Source organism: Musa acuminata, chromosome BXJ3-1 (assembly GCF_036884655.1).
Source record: "Musa acuminata AAA Group cultivar baxijiao chromosome BXJ3-1, Cavendish_Baxijiao_AAA, whole genome shotgun sequence".
NCBI classification, from domain to species: Eukaryota; Viridiplantae; Streptophyta; class Magnoliopsida; order Zingiberales; family Musaceae; genus Musa; species Musa acuminata.
Genome location: NC_088349.1, coordinates 40,104,180 through 40,112,758, shown reverse-complemented (window position 1 = coordinate 40,112,758; position 8,579 = coordinate 40,104,180).

Here is an 8,579-nt window from a genome sequence, read left to right as displayed (position 1 = left end):
ATACAACAAGCCTAGGAGGTAGCAAATACGCCTTTGTAATTGTTGATAATTATAGTAGATACACTTAGACATACTTTTGGACATACAAAAGTGATTTTTTAAGTATTTTTTAAAATTTTGTAAACTTGTTCAAAATGAAAAAGGCTTTATAACGAAGTCATTAGATCTGATTCCCTGATCAAATCTTATGTTCCAACTTTGGGAAGCTTGCTTTAGTCCATAAATGGACCTAAGCAACCTACACACCACCTTATTTAGGTAATCCTTAGACACGAATCTCCAAGGCTGTATCATATATACCTCCTCCTCGAGGTTGCCATTAAAAAATATTATTTTCACATCCATCTGGTAGATCTCATAATCATAGTATACTATAATAGCCAATAGAATTCAAATGAATTTTAGCTTAACTACGAGTGAGAAGGTTTCGTTATAGTCAACACCTTACTTTTGGCAATACCCCTTAGCTACTAGATAATTCAATATTAATGGAAGGATGATCTAAAACATACCACAAGGCTACTCCTCAAAGCTCGAAAAAAAAATGTGACAATATTTTCTAATTTACATTATTTTTGCTAAAGCTATGCAAAATTTATATTTATATATATCTTAAAAATTCTATTCTAACTTTTTTTTTTTAGATATTTTTTAAGGGATTTTAACTCATTTTAGGCATATAGGCAATATGTCCTAGTATATCATTAGTATGCATATTGTATTGAGCGAGACTCGGTACATCGGTATAGATAGAAATTATGAATCATGCTTGAATATGTGTTTTTGCTAGGTGACATTGCTTAAATATAATCATAATATGATGAGTAAATCTTGTGAGACACTTTTAATTTTACTTTTTGTTTCTAATTCTCAGTTTGCTCTTTCCTTACCAAGAATTGTGTTAAAAGAAGAAAGTGCTATACAAATTGATCTCTAGGATTTCAATTCACGTAACTTTTTGAGTATTCTTTTGATGAATCTATAAATTTGGTATCACTCTACTCACTCTATATAGTATTAGATACACAAAATGATTTTTTATTTTTTTATGTGAATCATAAATCTCTAAAAGTCTTCTGAATAAGATCAGTGAGGGCAACATCTTGAGTTCCTTTTTGTACTTGATCAGCCCATCTTTCTCTCTGTTCCACTAGCAATAGAAAAGGTAATTTATTCTAACTCTACAACCATATTGGGCTTATATACTTTCTGTTTGTAGAAAGATAATTCATGTTTTGTGATGTTTATATGCTCTATCAAACCTTTAGCTTTTGGATAAGTTATGGCCAAAACATTCCAAGTTATAGCAAGTGAAATCATGCCTGGTGCTTTGCAGACATGATATTATGGTTTATGGTCATCAGTTAGTCATGAGAACATTAGAGCTTTCACAAGAATAAGGCCTTTATAGGTAAGTTGTGAAGTTTTATTTTCTTATCTCTCTGCCTTAGCCTCAAACAAGTATGATCAGATTATTCAAAAATATACATGGCTATCACATCAAGAGGCTTTAGCTACTACAAAATCTCAAGAAGTTTAAACATATATAGATGTATCCCTCTAGGCCATGGGATATTCATTATATTATTTAAGTCCATAGTACTCATTTGTTACATTAATCATGTAGGAAGAGTAGTGCTTGCTAAATAACAAAAACACTCTACAGATTAGTGGGCTTCATTTATTGATTAGATTTTGACTGCTTGATTATGTTGAAAACTCATAATAATCAAGTAATATTTGAATCTTCATGAATAAAAAGTAAATAGTATTCAGTTATTTCGTGTTGAATTAGGAGATAATATTTGACCGCTTGACTATGTTAAAAGTTGAAAATAAATAGGTAATATTTAAATTTCTTGAAGAAAATTTAAACAAGATTTTGTTATTTTCCTAGAAAATATTTTCAAGTATAGATGTTCGTGTTCAATTAGGAGGGAGTTAGTCCTATTGCAACTTTTGATGAATAAGCACATGATGACATTTATAAGAATAGAATTACAAAGAATAGCTTAAGTGGAATTTCATATTATCTTCGAGAGCAGCATTTGATATCTTTATTTGTTGGTCCCATATTGCTATGTCTTACGATAAGACAAAAACTTAATAGCTATGCCAATAATTTGTGTTCCAGAAACGTTGTCACTAAGTTTGGTATTATTTTCCTTTATTTGTTATTTGTCTATTGTATGTTTTTATCTTTGCTTGTCATAAAGATGTTTATCTAATTCAATATATTCCAAAATCATTACCAGTGAGTTTTGTGTACTTATATTTGTGCTCTTGTATATTTATTTGGTGAGTTTTTGTACTTAAAAAATTGATTGTTCCCTTAACTCCATTTGAAGGTGGTCTGGGCCTTTCAAATCAACCAAATGTCACAGGCAATCAAGACTCTCAATAATTAATAACTGATTTTAGTAAGGCTCTCCCCCTCTCTCAACCTCAAGTTTTTAATCATTCTTGTGAGCAAAGGATACACCAAAATCTCTAGCCCACTCCATACCCACTCTATACTTCACAAGCAAATTTGCACTTAAAAAAATAAGTGATCCTATATATCCATGCCTTCCCCGTACAATAGCGCACACAGTTAAAAATCACAAATACCAATCTTAACTAATCTCCCGGTGGTAAGAAGCCTATGATGAAATAATTTTTAACAAATTAATTAAATTCTAGGGAGGATAAGAACCTTCTATAGCATCACCTAACACTCTTTACTCAAACTAGTGTTACTAGAGCAACCTCTTAACTGTTGCTACTTCATCACTGTTCTCACTACAACTTCGACATTAAGTAAGATATTGTTGTTGTTACTTTTGCCGCTTCGATGATATTATTGCTTCACCAGTACTACTAATGTTGTAGCTTCCCAAGTACACTACTACTATTCTTTTTCTCCTCATCATCTTTCTTCTTCTTCCTTCTTCTTTCACCACTTCTTCCCTCTTTCTTCCTTCCTTCTCTGTTTCGATATCACCCCTTCCACTTCTCTCTCTTTTTCTTTCTCGCCAAACCCCCAGTATACACCACCAGCATACCATGTATTAATATACTAATATAGACTGATATATACCATTCAAAATGGGTTTAATACCTAAAAAGACAAACCCTAAATCAAAGTAGAAATTATAACATTTTCAAAGTTGAAATCCATATTTATAAATGTTAGCTTCAATAAAAGAGGGACATCAAATAATCAGTTATCATGCATAACATCAATAAAAATACTATCACCGATGAAAAAAGATAAACCCTCATGGAGAAAATGTAGAGAAAAAGACTCCAACAATAATTAACAAGAGAAGAATTAACATGCTTCTAAGGGGAGATAATGTCATTTAACAGTAATAATTTTGACCTAAAGATTAGACTCCTAATTCAACACTATGGAAACTCTTTTTCACTTGAAGACCAAGACTAGTAGTGGTCAAATGAATGCGCTAACCACCATCTTGTTTGGGGAGAGTAATAATATCCTAGGAAATTAGATAAATCCATTAGTATTATTAAAGTTCTACTATAAGAAATCCTTAATATAATATTCTGAAATACTTTCTTAAGCATCAAGACATTTAAAACATGAAAAAGGGTGATATTTAAAAAATAATAATGAGGGTGATCCAATTCTATATTTTGATAATAAAATCAATTGATGAGTTTACAAATTAATATACTTTTGAGAGAAGCGGCATAGGAAATATATCGACCAAAGACTCGAACTATCAAGGGCAAATTGTCGAAGTAGGAGAATCAGAAATTATGCTAAGAAAAATATTATGTTGGACATTGGGCATAGAATTGGACGATTGAACTTTATGACATAAGTTTGGGCATCTTGCTAGAAGGATCAGATATTTTGCTAAAATATCAGATATTGTAGAAAAATTGACATGCCGATGGATCGAGCAATATGCCGATGGAAAGGGTGACATGCCGGAGTTTCAAATAAAGTATCAAAAGATTGGACGACTTGCCAAAATAAAGTATTATGCAGGATATGTTGTTAAATTGTTAAAGTCTTGTTTGATGTCTTTTTGGTCAAACTAAGTTAGGATTGGGCCAAAACCATGCCAACTTGTTGATAAAGCCAATAGGCTTTGACCAAGGTTAAATTAGGCCTATTAGAAGGCTAAAACAATGGACTTGAGTTGGCTCGGACAGTGGTACTGCTAGGCCCAAGCGATGGTACCACTTAAGTCAACCGATAAGCACAAAACAATATTTGTCAATGCTACTGGTAGTGGTACCACCTATATTGATGGTGATACTACTTAATATTTAAAAATTATGATAGTTGTATTGTCCAAAAGTCTAAAATTATAATATCAAAAGTTATAACGATAGTACTACCATGTGTCAACGATAGTATCGCCTATGCCTTAAAATTTCAAGAATTTAAATTTTTTGGCTCCATTTTTTAAGCCTCTTGGGGCCTATAAATAGCCCACTAAGGTTTGGTTGATGGAGCATCAATTTCTGAGTTGGTGAAGAGTTGTCGCTCTCTCTTTGGATATTATTTGAGTCTCTTTCTCTGAGTTTAGAGGTGATTATGAGTTATAGGAGATGAGAGATATTATAAAAGAGTAAGTATAGAGGTTCTCTCATAAGCCTATTAAAAGGATAAAAGCTATAATAATGATAGTTGATTTTCATCCATTGGAAAAAAGATCAGTAGTGAAAGCCAATGGCCTCGACGAAAGAGAAATCAAGAGTAGATATAGGTCGAAAAGATTGAACCACTATAAATCGATTTGTATTACTTCTCTTAATTTTGATTTGTTGTTACTTACTAATTTACTTTACTCACAACCCTTACTCATATTTTTTGTTAATTTCATTTCCAATATGGATTTATTGATGGACCTTTAAAATCGATTGAAATTTACTGTAATACTAATTCACCCTCCCCTCTCAGTGTCACTATGATCCTAACACCTACTAGCCTAAAATTAGACCTATTCCAAGAATCAATCTTACCATTAAGACTTCAATATAATATGAAAGGGCGATTTGAGAATTCTATGAGCGTTGATCATAGTACTAAGGTATTTAAAATAGAACTTTCTCACTTTGATATTAAAGGAATGGACATCATGTCTCTTACCAACTCTCATGTTACGAGAAAAAAAAAATCATATTTACTAAGATTAATGAGTTGATTCATAAGAGTCTCATAAGCCTTGAGATTATCTTTAATGGTTTCGCAAAATCTTTTATTCACCCTAAAGCATGTCAAAATATCATTTGCATATATAATATGAGAGAAACAGATACATTTTTAAATTTAAATAGGGTGAGCAACTTATCTTCAATAGCCTTATGAAATAGGCAAGAAAGGATTTGGGCCACAATGATATATAGATATGGGGATAATAGTCCCCAATACCCCTATTGCTCTTGAAATACCTTGAGCCCTTACAATTAATAAGATATAAAAAAATATAAATAGAAATATAATTTTTAATCCAAGACAGAAATTATATAAAACAATTTAAAAGAGTATAAATGCAAAAAATGACATCCCAAGAAAGACGATCATATTCTTTTTCAAGATCAATTTTAAACATAACTAAAGGACTCTTACCCTTATTTCAAATGTAGAATGAATCACTTCTTAAGCTATCAAAATATTATCATGAATACTTCTACTCGAGAGAAAAGTTGATTACTCAATATCAAACAAATTATTCAAGAGAGATTTGATATAAGAAGCCAAAAGCTTAGACAAAACATTATATACCACATTACCTACAAAAATGGGATGAAAAATATAAATTTTTTCTAGGAATTAAATATTTAGGGATGAAGACAAAGAAGGTTCTAGCCTAATCAACCAACAAAAAGGCATGAAAATATAATTAATTAAAGGCCTCAATAAGATAATCTTTTTTAGCATCTTAGTGGTATTGATAAAATTTAAAAGTATACCCATCAGTCCCAGGATTTTTACTAAAGTCGAACGACCTAGAAACTTACAGATTTTATATTTGTTAAAGTATCTAATTAACTCAGAACCTTGATCATTAAGAATATTATTCATATTAGATTAAAGAGATTTAGAATTAAAATAAAAAAAAGGGCTTATTCATATCCCCACCATAAAATTGAGAATAAAAGGAGATGAATTTATGAGAGATAAGCTCAAGTTGATAAATATACTATTGGTCACTCTAAATATTATGAATGAAATTTTACTTATATCTATCAATAATTAAATTATGATAAAATCTCATATCCTTATCCTCGTTCTGAATCTATTTAAACTGGATCTTAACCTAAGTCTTTAGGTAAACATACATAGTAAGAGTCTGAATGTGATTATAAAGGGATCCCAACTCTATAACATCCTTGTTTAAGATAATAGCAATGACATCTAGAAGCTCTAACTTATTAATATCAACCTTGACATTAATATCACCTAAAGTATTCTAATTCCACTTAGACAAGACTCCTCTTAAGTAATAAATGTTATTAAATAGAGAAAGCATCTAAATATACCAAATATGATGGTAATTTTGCAATGAGTTACTAATAGAAAATATATTTTTCTAATGGATTTTCTTTCGGATATTTCAAGCTATGACTATAAATAAATGGAACAATTATGTTGTTTAACCTAGTCTTTCTTAATATTTTTAAACATCTTATATATGGCCTTAATATTTTTAAATATTTTGTATATGAAAATAAAATATATAAACCTTATACTATATAAGATCATTGGACAAATACAAAATGATGGTGATTGAAGTATCCAATAATATGAGAATCCAATTTGAAAAGCCAAACTCAAAAGAGGTCATGTTGAACATAAAATCATTTATGTAGTTGTTAATATAAGAGAATCCAATAATATGCTTTTGTCCTATATCAATTTGTGTTGGATTGGGAAGAAGGAAGAAGAGGAAGCAGTGAAGGAGAAAGAAGAAAGAAGATGGATCAAAGGAGAGAGAAGGAAGAGGAGACAAAGTAGTGAGAAATGACATAAGGAAAGAAGAGAAGAATAAGAAGAGAGTATGAACCAAAGAGAGAAATGATAGCTAATGGGTAAGCACCATCCATGAAAAATATGGTGATTCTAAGGTTTTCATATATAATTTAGATTATATCACTTAAAACAAAAGCAATTCGCATACCGATCCACATCTAGACTAGTACGCACAATATATTTTATACCATTTTAGGTGGTATGATGATTTTTGCTACATATGTAATTTTGTTTGATGGATTTTACCTTCAATTATTTTATTTTAAAAAATCAAAATCTTGCCTAAAAAGAAAATCTTACTTGGATAAGCTCTGGTTAGTTTCATATGATCATCTCTTTTCCTCTTTTCTAGGTATTCATATTATGATAAAAATAACATTATTTATAATATAAAAGAATACCAATGATCACAAAATGTACTCATAGAAGCTTGCAATCAGCTTTGTACAACAAAAACTTCTACATGGCTTATTATATCTTTTCATAAGACATTCTAATTTTAGTGTTTATTATATCATTTTATAAAGCATCCTAGTTTTAATTTAATGATCATTTGTAATAAAGAATTCTGGAAATGATATTTTTTCTACTTTTATTTAATAATAATACTCTTATATCTTTCACAAATTATGGATCTTTTAAAGAGTATTCTAAGTGGATAATAATATAATTTTTTTTAAAATGATCCAAAGTCTAAATAGTTCTCTTAACATATCAAGTTAAAATGTGATGAAAAGGTAAAAAAATCAATAAAATTTTATTAAAGTTTTAAAAACTAAAACAATCTACAAAATATTTATAAAGGTTTTATGTAGAATGTTTTTGATTTGGAGTTTAATTACCTTAGCTAAATAAAATTATAATAATTTTATAAATTTATGAAGTAGTGGAATCTATTTTAAGAACAATGTATCTCATATATTTTGGTTCTACCTTTTATAAACTCTTTTATACTCTTTATAAATATTTTCTAATCTACTTTATGGATTTCATAACTTATAAATTTAATTTATTTTTTTGCTCTTTTATCTGTTCTAACACATTTTAATCAAAATTATGTCAAAAATAGCAAAAATGACTTAAGGAAAATTAAATTGATATCTAATAACAACAACCTATATGATTATTTCTTGACAATACTATTATATTTTTAATAATTCATACTATATTTATTAAGATATTAATTAAAAGTATTAATTTATTATTTAATATATCATTATAGTTGTATTTGGTTTATTGATATTTTTCTATTTTCTTTCGATAAAGTGAGAGAAAAGTATTCCAGTCTTTTACATAATCTAGTGAAGTCATCATTTTCCAGGTAAAAAGAAAAAAATAAAAAGTTTTTCCAATAATCTTATCTTATAAATAAATATAATTTTCTTAGTATTATATTTTAAAAATTAAAAGTATGTAACGATAATCTTGATATGCATAAAAGATATTTTAATGAAAGGATATGTCTCTTACAACAATATCAGTTATGACATTTAGGATACTTTTTAGGCTCTATAAATATAATTGTAAATGGCTATAGTTTATTAATTCATATTTCAATACAATTTCTCCTCTTTATTTTTTAAAA